Source organism: Myotis nattereri (assembly GCF_964212035.1).
Source record: "Myotis nattereri genome assembly, chromosome: 3".
Lineage (NCBI taxonomy): Eukaryota > Metazoa > Chordata > Mammalia > Chiroptera > Vespertilionidae > Myotis > Myotis nattereri.
Window position 1 is genome coordinate 72,074,644 of NC_138077.1, and position 23,663 is coordinate 72,098,306.

Genomic DNA, 23,663 nt, shown 5'->3' on the forward strand with positions numbered 1-23,663 from the left:
TTCTAAATAAATTGCTTTTGCCTCAGACTGTAAATCTTTTAAATAAAAACAAAAGTTTCTGTAGCTCTAATGTAATCAATCTGTTATCATTCTCTCACAGTAAGATAATTACTAGCCTCTTTACTCTTGGGGAACTTTGAAATAAGATCCTAACAAATAAAACTTCTCTACTATGTAGAATATCAATTGAATAATTGATCCTGTAGTAATTTTTGGATAGAAATATCTTCTTTTATAGTTGGCAGAGATGATGTATTGAATTCTCTAACTAGCCTATTAAATGTTCCTTGTCTACAAAGTGCCAAGTTAAATTGTCTTTTAAATTAAAAAAAGAAAACTATGTACAAGCCTTCATTTCTTTGAAAACACCAGTTGATATCAGATTATAATATAAATGTATTCCAGAAATGGGTGTAGCTCAAATATCTATATATTATTTCATATTTTCCAATTAATTTTCATTATAATTTCAGAAATGTCTCATAGGAGGGAAAAAAATGGCCCCACTACATAATCTAAATCTCACGTAAGAATCCTAATATACACTTCAAAGCACTTCTTTGTTAGTGTGTGGTCCCTATGCATTTAATTTTCCATCATAAGCTACAAAATAGTTAAGTCAAATGACAGTCGTTCCACAAGATCTGAGAACACTTATTTAAATACACAAATAGATTTAAGTACACCAGAAAGTTAAGACCCATTTCACTGATATTTTATATCCCACTGGTCATGAACAATTAAATTACCATATTGTCCATGCCACTGCTGTTACAGGTATTTACAATAACTTACTTGGTTGAAATAAGTAAAAGAAAAAAACATATCTGTTCACATTAGATAAATTCTGCTCTGCACATTGGGCAGCTCACTAAATGAGTGGCCAGAATACTGGGTTCTGGTCTCACAAGAGCCACTGCAAACTCAGTGACCTGGGTCAAGCCACTCAATAACCCTGAGCCTATTTCTATTTCCTCACCTGCAAAATGAAAATAATGATACCCTACTATCTATCTACCTCACAGAATAATTTTAAAGAGTAAAAGGTCAGTGAAAATCACAATGTAAACTCTAGACTGCAATAACAAGTGGAAATAAGCTATGTTACTACTGTGCCTTTAACAGTGACAACCTTATAATAAAGATTTGATGATTTGATGATTTAATGATGAGACTGTGCTAAAGATGGAGGAGGGCTCTTTGAAGAAATTTTTTCCAAGGCTAGGAAGGTTGGGCAGAATAAACTGTTTTTGTAAGGGGAAAGGGAAACTTCCTGTATTTACTATAAGGCATCAGAAATGCAAATGAGAGCATAGTAACTTATTAATTGTGCAGAAGTGAAACTGCTTTAAATAAACATGTCCTAAATGAGACTGAGCTATAAGAAGGGTAAGGAGGTACCCATCTAGACCTTTATGGCAGAGCAGAAAAGGATGGATATCTTCATCTGGCCAGCTTGTAAAGGACAGCTAATGCCTTCACTTCTCAGGGAGGAAATGTTTGCTCTCCCCAACTCTGATAGCACTCAATAAAATGCATGACAGGTTTATTTTATGACCACAAAATTAGAATATGTAGTACCTTTTAAAGAAGTCTGAATAAGAAAATTCCAAAAAGAGGAACAAAAATGCCAAGTACCTTGTTTCATTTATGTGTAAATAAATCCAGTTCTAATTGTAATAGTATACATTGTGCTGATCTATGACATATCCCAGCTTTAGTGGTGGGAGAAGAAGGTATAATAGCATACAAGAAATAATTCTATTGTGAATTCCATTTTCTTCATTGATAATACGACAATAAAAGTATGTTAACAATGATCTTTAAATAAACAACTGTAATTTGGCAGTTGTGGTCACTAGAACATCTCTGTGCAGGAAACACTGCCAAGGCTTAAAAACATATCTGTGTATGAGGTAATCCCAGAATCACTGGCTTTGCTTCAATCAGGGCAGGATTCATTTACAGGCCTCTGATCTTGACACTGATCCATTCCTGCACACGCAGAGCCTCTTACATCCAGGTACATAGTATAAAACAGAGCAGTCCAACAAAAATTAATCATAGACACAGGTCTAGGCACTGTGGGCACAAAGATGAGTAAAATCCAGATCCTACTGCTTAAGAAGGTTACATTTTTTTTGAGATCTGAGGTTGCCAAAGCCATTCCTCTGAGATATTCATACTAACACTGTGCCCCTCACCCCACCACCACCACCACCAGCACCATGAGCACCACTGGCTGTAATTTTCTGCTTACCAGAGATACAGCAATGAACAAAAATTGTCTCTATTCCTACCAGATCCCTCATGCTGAGGAAGGGTCTGTCTTCCTCCCTCCTGACTAGTCTAATTCTTCCTATTCATTCAATAGTATCTATTGAGCTCCTAGCATGTTCTAAGCAAGGGATGAGGATACAGAAATCAGCAAAACAAAGTCCCTGATCTAATGGAACTTACCTAAACTTGGTGTAACACTGCCCAGTTTTGACCTATAGTCTCCAAAGTGGGGTTCTCAAACACCAAAACATAAACAAGACATAGTAGGTAAGATGTAGGTAGAAGAAAATATTAGAATTTTATTTATATTCAATTTATCTTTCTTATTTCTAAGCTATTTATATTTTACTGGAGGCCCAGTGCCCGGATTCGTGCACCAGTGGGGTCCCTCAGCCTGGCCTGCACCCTCTCACAATCCAGGACCCCTCAGGAGATGTCAGACTGCAGGTTTCGGCCCGGTCCCTGCAGGCCAGGCCGGAGGACCCCACCAGTGCACACACATACACCAGGCCTCCAGTATGCATATAAGATCTCTGGTTAATCTCTTCCCGCCCTCTCTCCAGTCCCTTCCTTCTGAGATTCATCAGTCTGTTCCATGTTTCCATGCCTGTGCATTGAGTGTATGCCCCCTGGTGGTCGGTGTGCGTCATAGCTACTGGTGAAACAGTCGAATGGTCAGTCAGGCTTTTATAGAGAGAGAAATTACATACATTATATATTAATACCTCAGTATATGTAATTTATAAACAAATGTACACATATCAAAGATACATGCTCAAACTCTTTGACTGAAGAAGATAGGGCCACATTTAAAAGGTCCAGAGATGCCTCTTGCTTAGATGACACATTTGGAATGAACTGTTTGGCCCAGGTAGTTTTAACTTGGGCTTTCCACCAGATTCATTTTCTCCCTGATAAATTCAAGGAAGCATTTTGCAACAATATCTAAATACTAAACAATACAACCAAAGATCAGGTCCCATTTTCCCCACCCCTAATTGTCTGCTATCACCCTATACTCATCATCCCTGTGTCCCATAAATATTATAGAATCTTTGTCTCTATTTTCTATTCCACATGTGGTATGTGTGTCATAACTATGCTAGAAACATGCTGAAACTAGAACCACTATTTTTTTAATTCTACAAGCCCCAGAATCCCTAATCCAGTTTTATATACAGTAGGTCCTCGAGTTACATCGGAGATCCGTTCCTATGGCGCGATGTAACACGATTTTCGCTGTAAGTCGGAACTCACCTACATAAGCACCTACGTCACTCACATGGAGCACATACACAGCAGTAATGAAGTGAAACAGTAAAAAAGATTTAAAAGAAAGATAATAATTCCTGACCTTTACTTGTGGTAAATAAGTAATAAAAAACATAAAGCACATATGTACATACGTCGAAATGACGGAACTTTTTTATTTTTATAAATACTGTAAATGGGAGATGGAGACATAACCACGGGAACGACATACATCGAGTCTGATGTAACCCAAGGACTGCCTGTATATTGAGTACTCAATAAATATATGTTGCATAAAATAAAGACAATTCAAAATATAGAACCCAGATTTACCCAACAGACATGATAGAGGATTATCATTTGCTTTACCAAAGATGGCTCTTCTTCATAAAAAGATGAGTATTATGTTCCTTTACGTAGCTCCCCTATGTGTACTTTATACTGATTACTTAATATAGGAACTGGGAATGGTACATTTTTAAATTATAAAATCAGTAGCCACTGCTAATTGAAGGTCATTTAGAAATACAGATGAAGCATAATGAAATTAGAATTTATCAATAATAATATATAATTTTGAAACACTAGTTAAGTCAAAACTTTTCAAGAAAACATCTATAATGAAGAAAAGTACCAATTACCCTAATTCTTAAGATCTATATATTAGACTTAAGGTCATTTAGTTGTATTTCAGAGATATGTCAGAAATTACATATACGGTCACATTTTTAAAAAAATAAAGAAAAGGAAATCCACTTCCTAATAATTAATTCATGATCACAGTTCCTCATGCAATAAACATATCACTATGTGTGTGAGACAAGGTTTTCATATGTAAAACTCTATGTACACATGTGATTGACCCACTTCCTAAAGCCCTTTCAAGCTATAGAAAACTTTTATATGAATCTGTATTATTCATGCAGAGGCTGTATACAGGAAATTACTAAAATACAACAAAACCCTGAACCTTACAACAAATCTGAAGATGTTCTATGGGACTACTAAAAACGGATTGCACCAAATGAGATGAGAACACATGCTCATATATAAAACTTATAAAGAAGTAGATTATTACTGTGTGGACTGGTAAATAATGAGATCTGAATGCCTGTACTTCCAGGATGCCAAACAGCCCCAAGACAGAGAATGGAAGACTCTCATGTTATTATTCTGTGTGTCTCTGTTTCTCTCTGCTGCTTTAAAGTTATCATTAGGGGCATTATCAATGTTGTGATCTTATGAATTCTAGAGCCCAATGTAGGAAATTCGTGCAAGGGGCTTGGCCCTTGCAGCCCCGGCTGCCACACACACACACACACACACACACACACACACACATATGTATATATCCTATATAATAAAATGGTAATATGCAAATTGACCCTAACGGCAGAACGACCAGTCGCTATAATAAGCACTAACCACCAGGAGGCAGACATTCAATGCAGGAGCTGCCTCCTGGTAGTCAGTGCACTCCCACAGGGGGAGCTCTGCTCAGCCACAAGCCAGGCTGATGGCTGTGAGCACAGCATCAGTGGCGGGAGCCTCTCCTGCCTCTGCGGCAGCACTAAGGATGTCCGACTGTGGCTTATGCTCACTCCCCATGGAGAGCGGACCTAAGCCATCAGTCAGACATCCCCCGAGGGCTCCTGGGCTGCCAGAGGGATGTCTGTCTGCTAGCTTAAGCTGGCAGATGGGCATCTCCCAAGGAGTCCCGAACTGCAAGAGGACACAGGCTGGGCTGAGGGGACCCCCTCCCGAGTGCATGAATTTTCATGCACCAGGCCTCTAGTATATATATAAAAAAGAGGCAATATGCAAATTAGGCCAGGACCAGGACGTCGTAACGGGTCACAACCGGACAAGAGGAGGTTGTGCACACAGGTGAGGCCCAGAGCAGAGATGGAGACAGAGTCAGGGGGGCTTGCTCGAGCCTGACTCCCGCGGCGGCCGGCACTGCGTGAGTCAGGCGTGGGTCCCAGCCCCTCACAGCACCAGTCCAGCCTAACTCCTGTGGTGGCAGGTGAGCATGAGTCAGGCTCAGGTTCCGGACCCCCATGGTGCCCGTCCGGCCCCCCGCGGCACTGGTCCAGCCTGATTCCCACAGCAGCCGGCTCTGTGTGAATCAGGCGCAGGTCCCAGCCCTCCACGGGGTGCCTCCTCGCACGGTGGGAGGCAGGGCACCTCCTCGCAAAATTTCAATCGCACGCTGGGCCTTTAGTATTTAAATAAAAGCCAAATTAGGGTTAGAAATCTACTACAGTGCCTGGGCCAAATTAGTTGTACAACCCTAATGACAATTAGTACAAACAGTGTCACGGCAAGAAACTCCTCCCCACCCCCACTTCAGTGTCCAGCTCCTATGCTGGAATGAACCAGTTTTCCAGTGGCATTTACTCAGTACTATGTTATGCCATATCTGTTAGAACAATTAGCACAGAATAAGGTATAGCATAGATATTTACATCTAGTGGCTTTTTCCAGCCAGCAGAACACATTTACTTTGAGGACAAGAGCTGTTCTATATTCATCTTTTTCATCTTGAAATCTGAATCAGCATCACCATGTTATAGGCACTCAATCCACTTAAGCTGAATTAAATTGATAATAGTTTTTGCTACTTTAATCTCACCAACACTGAACCAAAGTATTTAATATGCAAAATGTTCTTTGAACATGACCCAATAAAACAAGTAAAAAGAAAGGTGTCAGAGGCCATAAATTTATGATTTGGTTTACCATCACACTTGAATGAGAATAGCGTGGAAGTGGTTTATTATATGGGGATGAAACACAAGAAATGGAAGCCCACCACCTTTGGTAAAGTATCAGTCAGCTAAAATAATGAAAGAGCATACTTTTAATAAGACTGCCATCCATAGCAGCTACTTTGCCAAAATAGGAAAATACCATATTTTCATGTTTTATGGATTAGGGAAGAAGGAAAAGCCATTTAAAAAAGAATGACTACATTTTGATCTTCCATATCTGAATTACTCTGGGACTTTGCTGAATTTACAAAGATAAAAGAATTTAATTTCAGACAAATAGGGCTCTTGTTATAAAAAAAAGGACATATTATTTTGTATTTTCTAAATGATTTTCTACTTGTATAGAAATGTATAATTTATAAAAATCTCTTCTATTTATCAGAGCAGAAGTAAATTTCTTAGGTAAAATAAATCAAAAGTACCCAGATACCACTTCAAAAGTTGTCAACTTTTGACTGACCTATGTCTAACTCACGTTTGATCATTAGACATCTGAAATAGAAGTCCATGAATCTGCTTAGTATTTTTTCCAATAATTAGGAATTCCTTTTCAAAGCAAATGTCAGAAAACTATTTCATAAAGCTCTCCATGCTATATTGGTAAATTCCTTCAGTAAAATAATTTAAGTATTAAAACGTACCAGAGTAAAAACATCATAGAATATTCAGCCAGAAAAAAACCAACTCCTCATGAAAGAACAAAGAATTTCTAATGATGTATTAGAGGAATTACTAAGTAGTAGAAATAATACTTGCTGTGATTAGACATTTCTATACTAGATATATCAACTAGAAAGTTAGTTCACTAAATGTCAATTTATAAACTACATTTGTACTGGTTACTTTTTGCGACCTCACTGATAACTGGCCCCAGCTCAGAGACTTTCTCATCTATCTCCCTTAAGTGGAGAGTAGCATTCCAGCCCTATCACTTCAAAATGAAGAAGACTGTTCTTTGGAGAGAAAGAAAAATTGGGGAAATTATTGTCTGGAAGTTGCCCCAAACCTTTCATTTCTAACCTCTTGGAATGTGGCCCAAAAGGCAGGTAAAAGTCCAAAAGATTGTGCAGAAAACCCCAAAAGACTGTGGCACTGCAGCCAAGCATTCTTGTGTGACCTCAGAGAAGTTACTAAACCAGACTCAGTTTCCTCATCATTAAAATAGTGACCTTGCCCTAGCGGGTGTGAACTGAGCATTAGCCTGAGGACTGAAGGGTCCCTGGTTAGATTCTGGTCAAGGGCACATATCCAGGCTGTGGGCTCGATCCCAGTAGGTGGCGTGCAGAAGGCAGCTTAACAATGATTCTCTCTCATCATTGATGTTTCTATCTCTCTCTCCCTCTCCCTTCCTCTCTGAAATCAATAAAAATATATTTAAAAATAACTAAATATATAAATAGTTACCTCTCATCAGAAAGTTGTTTTGAAAAATAAAGTAGTAAAATAAAACTTGTACTGCACAAAGAGGCCCTCAGTACAAATTAACTTCATCCCTTCCTCCCAAAATAAAATACTATTTGGGAAACTTCTAAAAACTGCTTTCAACTTTCCCTTAAATATAAATAAAACTATGTAATCAGCCTATCACCCTAAAACACACAAAAATTGAATAAAAAATTCACTTTGATTTATTTCATAAAAACAACAAGTGACTTTACTTCACAAAGCCCTACTACAGGCACCTCATAATCCTTTCCTAACTGACATTTCACGTAGGGAATTGGGTGATGGCTCAAACTCATATATCGTCAACTTTATTATTATATAAATAGTGATAATCACTAAAACACCTCAAACAGTACAAACAAATCTCTAAAACCAAATAATAGTAAAAAAAAAAAATATTTGTAGGCAGTATCACAGATGCACATTAGTGAATACGATAAAAGGCTGACAGACAAAAAGTGATCAGATAGACAGGATAGAAGAAGGGGGGAAGAAAGAAGAGGGAAAAGGGGGAAGAAATAAGGGAAAGACAAAAAATTTTTAACTTCAGTAACTCAAAAGATATTCAAAGCTTGTCAACTGGGTGTGGAGAATTATTTTCTCATTTTGTTCCATGCTCCACCACATTCCCTTGTAGTCAAAGAGAACTCTACACTTGGGTGAGTTTTCAAAGGCACACCAAAAGTGGAAAAAAACGCAGCATTTTTTAATATTAAAAGAATCAGCATTGCTAATAAGACTCCCTCCGAATTACTCAATCTGTGGCTTTCCTACAGTAGTTAAGCAATCTATATATATAAAAGACCTGCGACTAGAATGGCGGGGCGACTAGAACAACCGGTGGCTATGCACGCACTGTGGCAGCCAACCAGCCTGATCCGGGCCCTGATTGCCCCACCCCCCACCCCCTAGTCCTCCCACCGGCCCTGCCCCCAATTGGCCCCCAACACCCTGATTGGAGGCAGGGCCGGCTGGCCAACTGCCCGCAGCCCCTCCCCACCACCAGCCCAGCCCAATGGACCCATCGGGGCAGGTCAGCCGGACCCCACCCACGCACAAATTCATGCACTGGTTCTCTAATAAATAATAAAAGCCATCAACAATTTTAGTCTATACCAAATGAAGACGGATTTAAGTCTAGCCATAACAATAGATCACATCAGCTACTACTTTATTCCTAGAGAATGTCAGACTGTTTTCTTCACATCAAACTTTTCATTTTTCTCTGGTTCTATAGAAAATTAAAAGTACAAAGGCAAGATCTTAACTTAGATTTTCATAGTTAATTATTGAAAATAAAGGCATCTAGAACTTCTATGAAGCAATACAACACAAAAATATTCTCACCTGAGTAGACTAAATTTGCAGAAAACTTTCTATTTCTACTTTTCTGCTAGAATGTAAGAACTGTGCAAATAGCAATAAAGGAAATAGAACCCCTTCATGAAACATCTCACTACAGTAAACCATAATGAAAGTAGCCTAAATTCTGTTCACTGATACATAAGAAATGTTCAACACAGTAAGCATTTCAAATGTTTTATAGATATCAGTGTGTTTGTTTAATTAAACTGACAATTATAACAACAATAAAAGGATTCACGATATCAAAATGGATATATGAGGTTCAACTAACAAGTGTGTTTGTGTGTTTAAGCTTTCCTTACCCAGGACAGGAGCCTTTTACACTGCTCAACTTAGGAGGTACAAATGATATTAACTACCAATTTGCTTATCTGACTTTATAATCTCTAATGCCTTCTAGCCTTATATGAGAAGCCAAAGGGTTCCAACAGACAGTTTTCTTTTAATATATTTTATTGATTTTTTACAGAGAGGAAGGGGGAGGGATAGAAAGTTAGAAACATCGATGAAAGAGAAACATCGATCAGCTTCCTCCTGCACACCCCTTACTGGGGATGTGCCCGCAACCAAGGTACATGCCCTTGACCAGTATTGAACCTGGGACCCTTCAGTCCACGGGCCGATGCTCTATCCACTGAGCCAACCTGGTTAGGGCCAGACAGACAGTTTTACTGAGTTAAAATATAATGTTAAGATACCTTTCATGATTCACCAGCTTGCAATGAAGTCAAAATGTTCAGATGATCAGCGACCAAAATTAGCAAAAGAATTTTCATTGAGTGAAGTGGGTAGGAATGGCAGATAAATTTCACTGTGTGGACTAAGGAAATTAATATGCTAGGATCATAATCCCTTATGTAAAATCCTTGGGTCCAGGTATGCTTCAGATTTTTGTGTTTTTAAAAAGGTCAGAGAGAGCCCGGCCGGCATGGCTCAGTGGTTAAGTGTCGACCTATGAATTAAGAGGGCTTGGTTCAATTCCAGGTCAGGGCACATGCCGGGATTGCGGGCTCGATCCCTAATAGGGGGTATGTAGAAAGCAGCCAATTGATGATTCTCTCTTATCACTGATGTTTCTATCTCTCCCTCTCCCTTCCTCTCTGAAATCAATAAAAAAATATATATTTAAAGAAAAAAGGTCAGAGAGATATTGTAATGATATGTATAGTGTCAGGTGGGTACTTAAAATATCGGGGGGACCACTTTGTAAAGTATATGATTGCCTAACCACTATGCTATACACCTAAAACTAATAAAAAATAATATTAAATGTAAACTGTAATTGAAAAATTTAAGTTTTCTTTAAAAGGTCAGAGAGAGCATATAGCATATATTATGTATCACTGCTAGCTAGATCTAGGAATCTAGGATAGCCCACACAATCAAACATATTACTATTTCTATAGCAAAGTATGTGAATCTTCTTTCTAAGTAAGCTTTAAAACTATTTTAAACAAGCCCATAATAGTTTGCATCAGGTTTTGCTTTTGCCACCAAACTTTTGGAGAAGCAAACAAAAAGAAAACTCTTTCCATTTTTTGGAGATTTTTTTTAGATAAAGGATGTGACTATATATTCAATACCACTACATATCAAAATATATACAGCTAATTAATTTACTGGAGATGAAAAAGTACACCCAACTAAAATTTAGCAAAGTAGAAAGATGTTCCTGACAAAAATAATCTTAAAAATTATGATATGCAAAGTTATTTCTTTTTAATTTATTCAAATAAATGAATGTTGAGACTACTTAAAAATAAATTGTTAGAGAACTCTGATACTACTTGCAGTCATTTGCACTTCTTTGTATTTGGCCACATGTTGCATTTTCCCTAGCTTTCAGTTTTCATATTATTCGAGATTTCAGGAATTTGGTGTATTTCCCATTCATCTTCTTCACTTGCCCCTCTTTTCTATTTAAGTGTCTATTTTGTGCAATGTAAGTACGCACACTGGATGTAATGCTTCTCAATTTTCATGCTTTGACACAAGGATAAGTTTTAATTGGTTGTGAAAAATGCCCTAAGTAATTAGTTACAAACAGTTAAAGTACCACAGTTTATAAAGGGTTTCAAATAGGTGTATGGGTATATTCAAAATTTTCATTATGATAATACAATTCTCACTTGTATTCTGACATTCTTAATAGGGAAAGAAGTGGCTTTATCACACTGTGAACTACATATAAAACCCACCAAGTAATTTATCCATGTCTATAACCAGGGAAATTGTAACGCCCCATGTGTAAATATCAGTTGCATGTATCATGGTAGAGGAAAGTTGGAGAAGTGATGCTCTAAAACATTCCAAGAAGTATCAAAGTCACCAGAGAGAATACTCAGCTAATCACTTTGAAATATGAAAAGAGTTGTTGCCGAAACCGGTTTGGCTCAGTGGATAGAGCGTTGGCCTGCGGACTGAGAGGTCCCAGGTTCGATTCCGGTCAAGGGCATGTACCTGTGTTGCGGGCATATCCCCAGTAGGAGATGTGCAGGAGGTAGCTGATCGATGATTCTCTCTCATCGATGTTTCTAACTCTCTATCTCTCTCCCTTCCTCTCTGTAAAAAATCAATAAAATATATTTTTAAAAAAAAAAGAAAAGAAAAAAAAAAAAAAAGGAAAGAGTTGTTCTCCTGTCCTGCACTTTATCTTTTGTGAGAGGTGGAAAAATCCTTGTCCAAACCTGAAAAAAAGCCTGTACTTAGCTGTGCGTGCCTCAACTATTCTTTTGTTTTCTTCTGGTTATTCATATTTCCTTCAGTAACAAATTAATTGTCCAACACCTCACATCTAGTGAAAAACACACTAGTGTTTCATGATACTAAGGTTGAGAATCACTTTAAAGCAGCGATTTTCAACCTTTTGCATCTTATAAACTAACTAGAGGCCCAGTGCACAAGATTTGTGCACTGGTGGGGGGCATGGCCTGCGGGGATTGGCCCACCATGGGAGCGCCGCTCATCCGGAAGGATGTGTGGACCCACTCATCCTGGTCAGTCGAGCTGTGCTCCCACTGTGGGAAGACACTGACCACCGGGGGCAGCTCCTGCATTGAGCATCTACCCCCTGGTGGTTAGTACACCTCATAGCAACTGGTCGACTGGTCATTCTGGTTGTTCTGCCATTCGGTCACTGGGCTTTTATTATATAGGATTACTAAAATTCTACAGCACACCAAATATATAGAGCCCGGTGCACGAAATTCATGCACAGGATGGGGGGGTGGGAGAGGTTGTACCTCAGCCCGCCCTGCACTCTCTCTAATCCGGGACCCCTCAGGGGATGCCCAACTGCTGGTGGGATCAGGCCTAAACTGACAGTCGGACATCCCTCTTGTAATCTGGGACTGCAGGCTCCTAACCACTCACCTGCCTGCCGGCCAGATACCCCTAACTGCTCTCCCCTGCTGACCTGATCCCCCTAACTGCTCTCCCCCGCCGGCCTGATCACCCCTAACTGCCTCTGCCTTGGCCCCGCCACCATGGCTTTGTCAGGAAGGATGTCCAGTCTAATTAACATATTACCCTTTTATTAGTATAGATTGCCAATATGACAAAAAAATTAGGTATAATTTTGATTCATTCACACTGGATGGCTATTGTTTTATTGGCTGTTGTCAATTTTTTACTTGACGATCAAAGGCAGGGGTGGGGAAAGAACGGCCCACAGACCATATAAAGCCCTCAAAATCATTTGGTCTGGCCCTGCCATAACATTAAGGGTGAATTAATTAAATGTTTGACCAAATATAACAGGCTAATTTTTAAGTTGGTAATTCTGTATGGCCCAGAATCCTATATAATAAAAGCCTAATATGCAAATCGACTGAACAGTGGAACAACGGGTCACTATAATGTGCACTGACAACCAGGGACAGACGCTCAACATAGGAGCTACTCCCAGCCCACAGGCCCCGACTGGTGGCGATGGGGGGCAGGGCCAGTGAGCAAGCAGCGCCAGGCCAGCCAAGGCGGATGCCAGTGGGAGCCCCCCAATCGCCCCACCAGTCGCCCCACAGATCGGCCCTGATCACCGGCCAGGAATAGGGACCCTACCTGTGCACGTATTTCGTGCACCAGGCTTCTAATGATGTTATAAATATACAAATGGCCCTTGGCAGTAAAAAGGTTCCCACCCCTGATCTAAGGGAAAGAGATCAGTGCCCCTGACCAAATAGTCAGGAATTCCACATTTTAAAAATTCTTGTAGCACACTGGTGCTACAGCACACCGGTTGTAAATTGCTGCTTTAGGGAAAATGAAAATTAAAAGTACAGTTTTGAGAAATTTCAATCTTAGTGGAAGTTAGGGTAAAGTGAGATAATTATGAAAACTTATACTATATTTTGAGTGCTGACTATAGATAAAGGTCATTTACTGACATTACTGTCTGTAATTCTCACTCTGTTGCATGGTAAATACTAATATGTCCTTTTGCACATCTGATATTGAAAGTTTATTCTGAAGTGACATGCTCAAACTCGCTCAGCTTAGTAAGCTATAGAGGCAGCACTGTTCCTTGCACCATACCTGCTACTGCAGGAATATCTACAGAGGGCCATGGAGGCCTTCTCAGTATTGCAAAATGCTGACTGAAACATAGCCTCAGAATCTTGAAGCTGCACAAGACCTCAGCAGTCAGTAAACTCTAACCCCACACTCAGTGCATGACTCCCATTCAATCTTTAGCCATCTGTCCCTTACACCAGTTTCTCAAAGTGTGTCAGAGTACCCCACACCTGTTTCAGTATCCCCTGCAGTACTATTTGAAATGCAGAATCCTGAGCCCTACACCAAACACACTGAATCAGAATATCTGGGGGTGGGGCCTGAGGACCTCCACTTTTAGCAAGCACTCCAGGTTGGTGTTTCTCAAACTGTACATCATAAAAATCAACTCAGTGGATGACACTCTATATTTATTTTTCAGTAAAATGGTTTGGAACAGATTAGATTTGTAGAGTTAGATAGGAATAGAAAATATCAGAGGGCACTGCTCTTAGTACTGTTTCAGAAAACTTTTGTTTCAGTTTTTATATGTGGATTGGGATATAAAAGATATTTCCTTTCATACATTTCAGTTAAAAAACACTGAAGAAATATAGTTACTTTAAAGAATTTTTTGTCCTTGTTCTTATTTCTCCTTTGAAATAAATTATCGATCTTTTATTTCATTATATCCTTGTATGGAATAATTCATGAATAAAATCCTTCCATGTCCTTTTTAGAATCTCAGTTATTCCATTCCAGGAGCTTATTTATTCCCTGATCTTTTTACCCAAGGGCCATGTTTAACTATTGGTTTAATTATTTAATCAGTATTTTACAATATTTTTATTTTTTCTAAGACTTCATAAAATCCAACTCATTCATATTTTTACTCTGTATCTTATACAACCACCTCATACCTGAAGTCATTTCACTATCTAGATCAGCGGTTCTCAACCTGTGGGTCGCGGCCATCGGAAAACACATATAGCATATCAGATATTTACATTACGATTCATAACAGTAGCAAAATTACAGTTATGAAGTAGCAACGAAAATAATTTTATGGTTGGGGGTCACCACAACATGAGGAACTGTATTAAAGGGTCGCGGTATTAGGAAGGTTGAGAACCACTGATCTATATCCTTGAACCCACTCACACATTTTAACTTAAGTTTATATTTTGTTAGGTGTGTCAAGGCTTCATGGCCTATATTAGTATTTAATCATGTAAGTCTCTCATTTCCTTAGTCTTCCACCTTCTCTCTATTTATATATACTTTTAGATAGAATTCTCTAGTAGCTTGCTTATGTTACATTTCCATTGTATAATTGATACTTATTTTAATTCTCACCTTATCTTTTTCTTTGAAAGAAAAAAGTGAAAACAACCCTCATTAACACATGAGGATTTTTCTGGGTATATACCTTTATCATTTTAAAATGATGTCCTGGCGTTTCAAGGAACTGTCATTGTCTTCTACGGAATAATATGCACACATATGAATGTTGAGTGAAGCTATACTCACAAAGTGCTTTCCTCAGGTATGACTTAAAATATAGAAATCTCGGCAATTCAGCTCAGTATGTGATAACTGCCCTTGAGGTAGTACAAACCTACTGACTGAATGACTGTCACAGAATTTTCAAACTGTAAGAACCTCGATTCAGTCTTTAGCCTTAGTCTTTACTTCCCTCAGAACATTGTTCTCAAAGTGTAGCCTGAGGACCACCTGCACCAATTTACCTGGGGCATATGATTAAAAAAAACAAAAAATGAAGGCATGAAATTACAATGCTCTTATAATTTCGATTGTTTTCATTTCACAGTGAGAGAAAGAAAACTGACTAAAAATATAGGATACCATTCAGACCTATTTTAAAAGTTACCCTTCACAATGAAATGTTAAAAAAACAAGGTGGACTTCAAACAAGTGCAAGAAAAGTGTCATCTTCTTAAGTTAAGCATCTGCTTAAGTTACCATTTTAAAATACAGGTATGTCACCCTGGTGGTGATGCAACATGCCACAGTTAATTGCCTAAATTTACTAATTTAGAACATTTAAATATCACAATTTTAAACATTTTTGCACTTTTGTAAGACAGCAATAATTTCAGGATTTCCTTTAGTACAACAAAAAACAGGCATGCCTGTAATGAGTCTATTTTCAAAAAGATTTTTTAATAGGGTTGAGATGTGAAGTCTTTATTACTTCTATTAAAGTTCTCCAATATTAAAGTAATTGATATTCATGGTAAGATCCCATAAAACATGGCTCTTGCCTTACCCATGCTCTTTATGAAATGTAGGAAAACATAAACTTTAAGTATGTTAACTGTTGATTAATAATTAAATATTATGCTTTTAATTTTACTGAAAAATATGGCTAACTTTAACTGCCAAGTTAGGTTTTATGAGTTGCACCAGGTTAAGACTGTTTTTTTCTTCTTTACTTCATACAAAAAAACCTTATCAATTATATAGTTTCTTACAGCACAAATGAAGAATGAATTATTACATGTTCACCCTAGCTTTCACTCAAATGTCTAAAAACAATTTTCTGTTTCAATGGTTTAAGTATAAACATCAGGTCTACAGGTCAAAGTTGTATACACTTTTAAAGCTGTCTAGCAGAGCTATATGTATCCTAAAAGCATAGCTATCTCACAAATTTTTAAACCTGGGACTTTTTTTAAAATTTGGATATGAAGATCAAGATGGATTTTAAAAAATGTGAAAACTGGACACATATGTAATAACTTAATCAATAAAGAAATTTTTTTAAAAGTGTGAAAATTGCAAATTTTTGTTAATATCTAAGTCTCCAGTGAAAAATTCTTTCTAAAACTATCAGAGTACCTCCAAGTACATAGCACTGAAAACAGCATAGATGATTCTCCTTTTCAACAGCGAGCATTAAAAATGAAATGCAAGCCCTGACTGGTTTGGTTCAGTGGATAGAGCATCAGCCTGAGGACTCAAGGGTTTCAGGTTCGATTCTAGTCAAGGGCATGTACCTTGGTTGTGGGCACATCCCCAATAGGGAGTGTGCAGGAGGCAGCTGATCAATGTTTCTCTCTGATCGATGTTTCTAACTCTCTATCCCTCTCCCTTCCTCTCTGTAAAAAAAAAAAAAAATCAATAAAATATATTTTTTAAAAATGAAATGCGAATCAAAGCTTCAGTTTCAGAACTTAATAGAGATATGCAGAATAATGAAATGTGAAGTTTGGAAAAACTTGGCAATGTAGGAGCAAAACCTTTATTTAAATTCTTATTTTGATAATCAAGTCTCAAATGCAAATAAGTAGCAATTCACTGTTAGGGTGACTTTTATATTACCACAATAAGTTTTGAACTATAAAAACTACTCTGACTTTAAAGACCAAGACTATTCTTGAAAATAGTGTTTTAATGAAGCAGTTACTTGATATCTCAAAGAAATATAAAAGACCATCAAATAGCTTTGATTGCGGAAACTGCAGATTCCCATTCTAAATTTTGACTTGGTCGAATAGATCCATGGGGAAAAAACTAACATTAAAAGTTTGCTCCAGTGAACAAAATAGTGTGCAACTGTGGTGTTCTTTAGTAATCAGGAATGCACTTTGAATACTCTTGCTATACGTTCAAAAATGGAAAAAACTTCTCTTCCGAACAAGCTTTAAAAAAAAAATCAAAGACATGAAATCCACATATTTTGGTGTGCACTAAATTCATCTTACAGAACCATCTCATCCTGACCACTCCAATCGGCCTGTTTTACATGGGATATATTAGGAAGTTCTCAAAACTACCTGAAGTAATGTGATATTTACATTCCATAAAAGATGCTAGATATTTTAAATTATGTCTCAGCGAACATTCTCAGCAATAGTTTATATCATATCTCAGCGAAGGTTCTCAGCAATGTCAAAGTATATTTTGCTACTGTCTGGAAACTACCAGAAAGGCCTGGTCTTCAAACTCAATTCCTCTTAATACTAAGAGGACCTTTAAGAACGCACACAGTATCCCAGGAAGCCAAGAAACAAGACAGATAAGTTCCCTTTTCTTTTTCTTTTATGAAAAATTGAGTCCAAGTCCATTTTCATTCATAAAATATAATCCCATCTTCACTATGGTAGTATTACAAAGCACCGTAGCTGATTTACACAGTTTAGTACAACCAGTTTTCTTAACATATCAGCAACTTAAGAGTACCTAAGGAGTTCCTTATAATGGAGGGGCAAAATTACAAGTTGGTTTTCTACATTTGGGCTCACCGTGATGCCTTCAAATGCTCTATAAATTCTCAGTTTTCAGCTAGACCATTCATTATTTCTCACAAACTTTTTAGACACTTGCTATCCCACACATTATTTCACAGATTTTTCCTTACGGGAGGTATTCATCTGTAAAAGTCACTTAATAATGAATTTCAAAGTCACTATTTATTGTATATATAGGCTGTTAAAATGTACCAAATTTCTCCAAATACTTAAATTTTGAAGGAAATTAGGATCAATTTGGTCAGTTATTTGCCTTTAGAATCAAGCTGGTTGGTACACTAAATGCTAGATATACTACACTACCCAGTCCACCCTTCCCCACAAAAGTAACTGTCACAAACAACACAAAAGAAACCTAGGAAAGAGTAAGCAAATGCCGCTCACTATAATCTGTACGATGCTTCTTTGGGATTTTAATAACTGTCTCCATTCATAAGCTGCAATCTTTCCACAAGATTATCTAGCATTAAATATCCTAGGCCTCCAATTCTGTAAATCACATTATCCATTAAAATACCTATTTGAAAATAAGTTTTCAAATAACACTTACTTGCAGATAAACGTGAAATGAACATTTAAACAATCTTAAAATATTAATAAGAACAGCTGAAATCTAAATACTGAGAATCCTAAATTGGCTTCTGTTGTGGGAACCTCAGTGGAGCAAGCTTTCCGGGGTGTTGCAACCCCAATAAAGCATCCTCTTGTACACAGTAAGGACCCTTATATCACTACTGACAGCCATCCAGGTCTCCTGTATGAAGAGTTTGCATACTTACCCAGGAAGGCAAATGGAAAGTACACTGGAAGAACTGCAGCAAAGCCTTTGTCATATGATAGTGACCTATAAAGTATCAAATAAAGGCACATCATCAGTATGGTAGAGCTTTACAAGAGTCCCAACTCCTGCAACATCTATGAAGGATCCGGAAGCTAGAAGTCCATCTCCCACCAACCCCTCCCCTTCCTCCACCCCCATGCTGGAACTGTGCAGCAATAAAGGCCAAGAAGTTCCCTGTATTCAGAGGGCAGAGGGTGAGGGTAGCCCAGCTGGCATTTCAAGGTGTTTCAAGCACCCTCTCTCCCTACTCCCCGTATGTGCAAAGCAGAAAGTTGATCCATTCTGCAAATCCAAAACCCACACCGCGATCATTCATCAACTTGCACAAGTGATCGCCACCCCCAGGACAAATACACCAGTAAGTAACCAAATCATAGCAATCGATCGGCAGCCGGCAGCCGGAGCCTCCCAGGTGCCCAGGAGGAGGCAGGAGGTAGCACCGCGATGGCAGCGGATCCAGGTAGCGCAGCCCTCGGCCCTGCAGATCAGGGCTGCCACCCACAGCCGTCGCCCAAACGCCGGGCTCCGGTCACAATCCCGAGATTGGAGATAGGAACCGAGCGAGGAAACACATTACCAGTGCCCAGGGCGGCAAGTGCAGGGCCACCAGTTCGGGGTTGGGGGAGCTGGGAAACGGAGAGGGAGGAAGGGAGCCAGAGATCCCACCCTGGCTTTGTTGCTGGTCACCATCAAGTTTGCATCTTAGTACAAAATGTCGATCTTAAAGGCTGACAAGACAGAGGCAGAGGGAGAAAGAGAAAGGGAATAGAGTCCATCTTGCTTTGGGGAAGAGGGGAGAGAAAAAAAAATTGAAGTGCAAATCCCACACTCCGGGCGTAAAAGTCTGCTAAACACCTTTTCATAACGGAGGAGCAACGAGTGGGGTGTCCCCGTGCCCGTGGCCGCTCGAACTGGCGGCAGTCTGAGCAGAAAAGCCTCCCTCTCCTCCTCTTCCTCCTTCTTCCCCTCCTCCTCCTCCTCCTCCTCCTCCTCCTTCTCCTCCTCCTCCTCCTCCTCCCGCGGGCCCCGGCGAAGATCCCGCCGCCACCGCTGCTGCCTCCGCTGCCCCCCGGGGAGGTACCGCCGCCTGGCCCGGCGCTGCCATTCCGGGCTTGGACCGCACGGTGCGCGTGGGGCCGGGCGCCGGGTGGCCGCGCGGGGACGTCCGCGCCAGGGACCCCCGCACCCCCTCGCCGCGGGCTGGCTACACGAGTCGCGCGAGCAGAGGTGGTGGCGGCGCGCAGGGGGGCGCGCGCGAGAGCCCCCCACGCCGCGAGTGGGCCACCCCAGGGGATGGCGAGGAACGTCCCTCCCCTGGCGGGGAAAGTACCGCCGTCCCCGGCAGCCCGGCGGCCGCGGACGGGCGCGGAGAACTGGACGTGTCATGAGCAGGACAGGCAATGGTTTCAAAGCCCCAGGCCAATGGATCATTAGCCGCGGCAGGGCTCGCTTCGTCCCCATCCCCCACCACCTCCACCCACCTTCCCCTCCGCCGCTCCCCCCACCTCGCGAAACTTTTCAACAAGATCCACCTGGACTAATGTGTCCTCAGACAGTTAAAATATCGACGAGACCCTACACCCCGCGAGGGAAGGGGCATGCACGCCTTATTTTCCTTTCTACAGAAAGGAAAGCAAAAAATAGCTTCTCTCTCCGTCTCTCCCGCTCGCCTCCCCCCCCCCCCCCTCTGTCGTACATGTTGTGTCTTAGCTTTTTTGCATCGTTTCGTTTTACCTTCCTCATTTAGCAGAAATGATCTCGGATATTTCACACATTAACGTGTTCCAGATTCTTGGATTCGGGGTCCCTGGACATGACTGGACTCGGGTTTGGTCTCTTACGTTAAGTTTCATACAATACCACCCCACCCCCCCAAACAAAAAATAAAAATAATAATGCATTTCTGAGGGTGAGCGAGCGAGACGAGGTGGAGGAGGAAAAGAAACCTCGAGTCTGATTTCTGTAATCTCCCCGCGACCCGGATCGCGGCAAATAACAGGGTAACACGAGTGTGGCTCGAGAGGGCTGGGGAGCTCCTTCCAGAGCCATCGACCCCATCCCCGGAGAAAGGATCTGCAAGTTTTCTGTCATCGCGACCATGCAATGCCACAACTTACCTTCAGAAAGGAGACTTTAAACAGCCAAGGCCTTCCTCCTCCCCGCCACCACCACCCCCAGCCTTGCTCTCTCCACCTTAAACTTATTGACACAACATAATCCCACATTCAAGCAAAATCCTGACACAGCCTCCCTCCTCTCTCTTCCCCCTCCTCTCTTCCCTCCCGTTCTCTCTCTCTCTCTCTCTCTCTCTCTCTCTCTCTCTCTCTCGTCCTCCCCCCCCCCCCCCACCACCGCGTTCCCTCCCTCTCCTCTCTCCCCTTCTCCCTCGCCCTCTTCCCTCTCCCCCTATTCTTCCTCCTGGCCACTCCGGTACTAAAACAGCACTTTCTCTACTCGCCGCGCATTTGGGTAGGGGGGCCGGGGGGTGCGAGGGCAGCGATCCGCGGGGCCGGAACACCCCAATCCCAACTCTCCAGATGAACGAGCCCCTGGGCTGCTGCTCCCGGTCACCGACGCACACGAAACGTTCCACGGATCCACCGAGGGCTGGCGCCCCGTACCTTCCTCCCCTGCCCCGGCTCCCCAGGCCCCACCTCCCCGGCAGCCGCGACCAGGCTGCGATCCACGTACTTTCGCCAAGATGAAGTTTGGGGCTCCCCGGGCGGCCACGAGCCGCCCGCCGGCGTGAGGGCTGTTGTTGTTTTCCTCGGGCGGCTCCTGCCCGCGCCCCGGCCCCCGTGCCCCTCTCTCGGGCGGCGCTGCCTGTGCGCCGAGAGGTGCTGGTTGCAAACGCAGCCTGGCACCGGCTGGCCTACTACTCCCCAGCCCGGCCCCCAGCCTCCCGCCCGCCGGGCACTGCCTCCGCGCCCCCCGCCCCCCGCCGGCGCGGCCGCCGCGACCCTCGCCCCCGACCTCTCCCGACCCAAAGTTTTGGCGGAGGGGGAAAGTGCCCGGGGAGCGGGCCGGCTGGCGGCGGCGCCCGGCGCGCGGGGTTCCCTCCGTCCTCCTCAAGTCCACCCTACCGGCTGCCGCGCCGCCGCCGCTGCTCCTGCCGCGGAGTCCTTGGGGCTGCAGCCGGGCGGCTCGCAAGTGAGTCGGAAAACAGAAAGTGCGGGGAGAGCGCCCGCCACGGGCTGCGGCTGCGGGGCGCTGACCTCGCGGGCTCGCCGGCCGCGAGGGCGTGTGTGTGGCTCGCCCTCCGCGGCCAGTCAGGGGTTCTCTATGGGAAAGTGGAGAGGAGCTCGCGGAGCCGCGCTGCCTCCGCTTCACTGTACACTGCTCCACATACAGTACATGCAACCCGGAGAGCCCGAAAACACTCACTTTATATAAGGCAGCCTGCCATTGGCCCGCGCGCTGACGGACAGGCCGCGCGGCCAAACAGGAGGCCCGTTACACCCAAACACACGCGCACACACACACATTTCACAGAGACACACAAAGATCATCACATTTTCTATTTTCTCATGTTCGGGACCTGTAGACAGTAGGAGAGGGGCAGGTAGGGAGGCCCAGCCGAGTGGGGAATGGGCGAAAAACCCTGGGTGCACCCAGTGGCAAGGCTTGAAACTGGTGTCCATTTGACTTGGGAGGGTGATAGTAATAAACTACAACTCCCCTGGATATGGAAGTGAGGGGTTGTGTGTTGTTGTTTTTTAAATCGTTGCTGTGTGGTGCCCCATGGAAGAGGCATGCATTAGGTTATGATTTTACAGCCTGGCCTGGCTGATAAGTGACTAAGAAAGGCTTTTATCAGCTTGAATGTCTTTTGTCAATGGGTTAGCTATCACATAGGCCAAAATAGTGCAAGATAAGTTTATTAGGAGTATAGTACATCGAGGTTGTTAATGCTTCATTCCAAGGTAAATTCAGAAAAATCAATACAGAAATACACAGAAACAAAGATAAACATGTTGCTGAAAGCGCCAATCTACTTTCGGCTGGTCCGAGGACTGCAAGTCACCTGCGTGGGCATACACAGTGCTACAAGGTAGAATAAGTCACGGAAGATTGTCTATGGTCCCTTTCTTTTAAAAATAGACCTTTGAGTCAATATTGCAAGATTTGTATTTTGCATATTACATATATGATATTGACTTTACATATTTCACATCATATGTGAACATCACATGTTGGGTGACTTTTGGAGATGGTGAACCCAAGGGGTTCTTTCTGACTTTTTTTTCTATGATGTGTCTTCCGCAGATTATGTTTGACAGTTCTATATAAACAGGTAAACAGGTCAACAGGTTGGTGGGGGGGGGGGGGGCGGGGGCGGGGGAGCAAAGCTGGAAATTAAGAGGAATAAATTTTAGACACAACTCTTAAACTAGTGGAACCAATTTTGAGCAACTAACTTAGTTACTTTAATGCTCAGAATTGGTTTTAGGTTTTATTTTCATTTTTTCTTTTAATTAAAATAAGAAGCTTTCCCCAGTTTCTTTTCATTAAATGTTTACTCATCATCTACTATATACTAGGCATAATCACAATCTCTAAATGTTTTCTTAAGAGTGCTTCTGATTTAAGAGTCTGTGAGTTACTCTTAAACACAAACATTTTGAAGATTAAATAAACACTGCAGTTGTATGGCCTAAATGCATGGCTTTAAAACTTAAAGGAAAGCTGGATAAGAGAACTTACTTCAAATCCTCTTTTATTTCCTTGATGCTATCTTACAGTTTTCCTCTCATAACCCTAGAGTTATCAAATGAGAGACAGAGAGAGAAATAGATACTGAGAAAACTTAAGTTTATGAAGTTTAGTAAACAGTGATATTTAGAAACATGATGTTTTGTTTATTTTTTAACGAAAATAACTTTTAAAATGTAAAAGTGTTTTATATACACAACATTTTAAACTGATAATATTAAAGGTTAT

General features: G+C 41.4%; 1 protein-coding gene across 1 annotated transcript in view; it reads right to left on the bottom strand.

Annotated features, from left to right (window-relative positions):
• The window catches only part of BBX (BBX high mobility group box domain containing), a 291,476-nt gene extending 269,391 nt beyond the window's left edge, over positions 1-22,085 (bottom strand). Inside the window, exons 1-2 of the mRNA XM_081086560.1 lie at positions 21,806-22,085; positions 18,661-18,725 (exon numbers count right to left, since the gene is read on the bottom strand). The gene's annotated coding sequence lies outside the window, so the exon portion shown is untranslated. The remainder of the gene's footprint in view (positions 1-18,660; positions 18,726-21,805) is intronic.
• Positions 22,086-23,663: the final 1,578 nt, after the last annotated feature.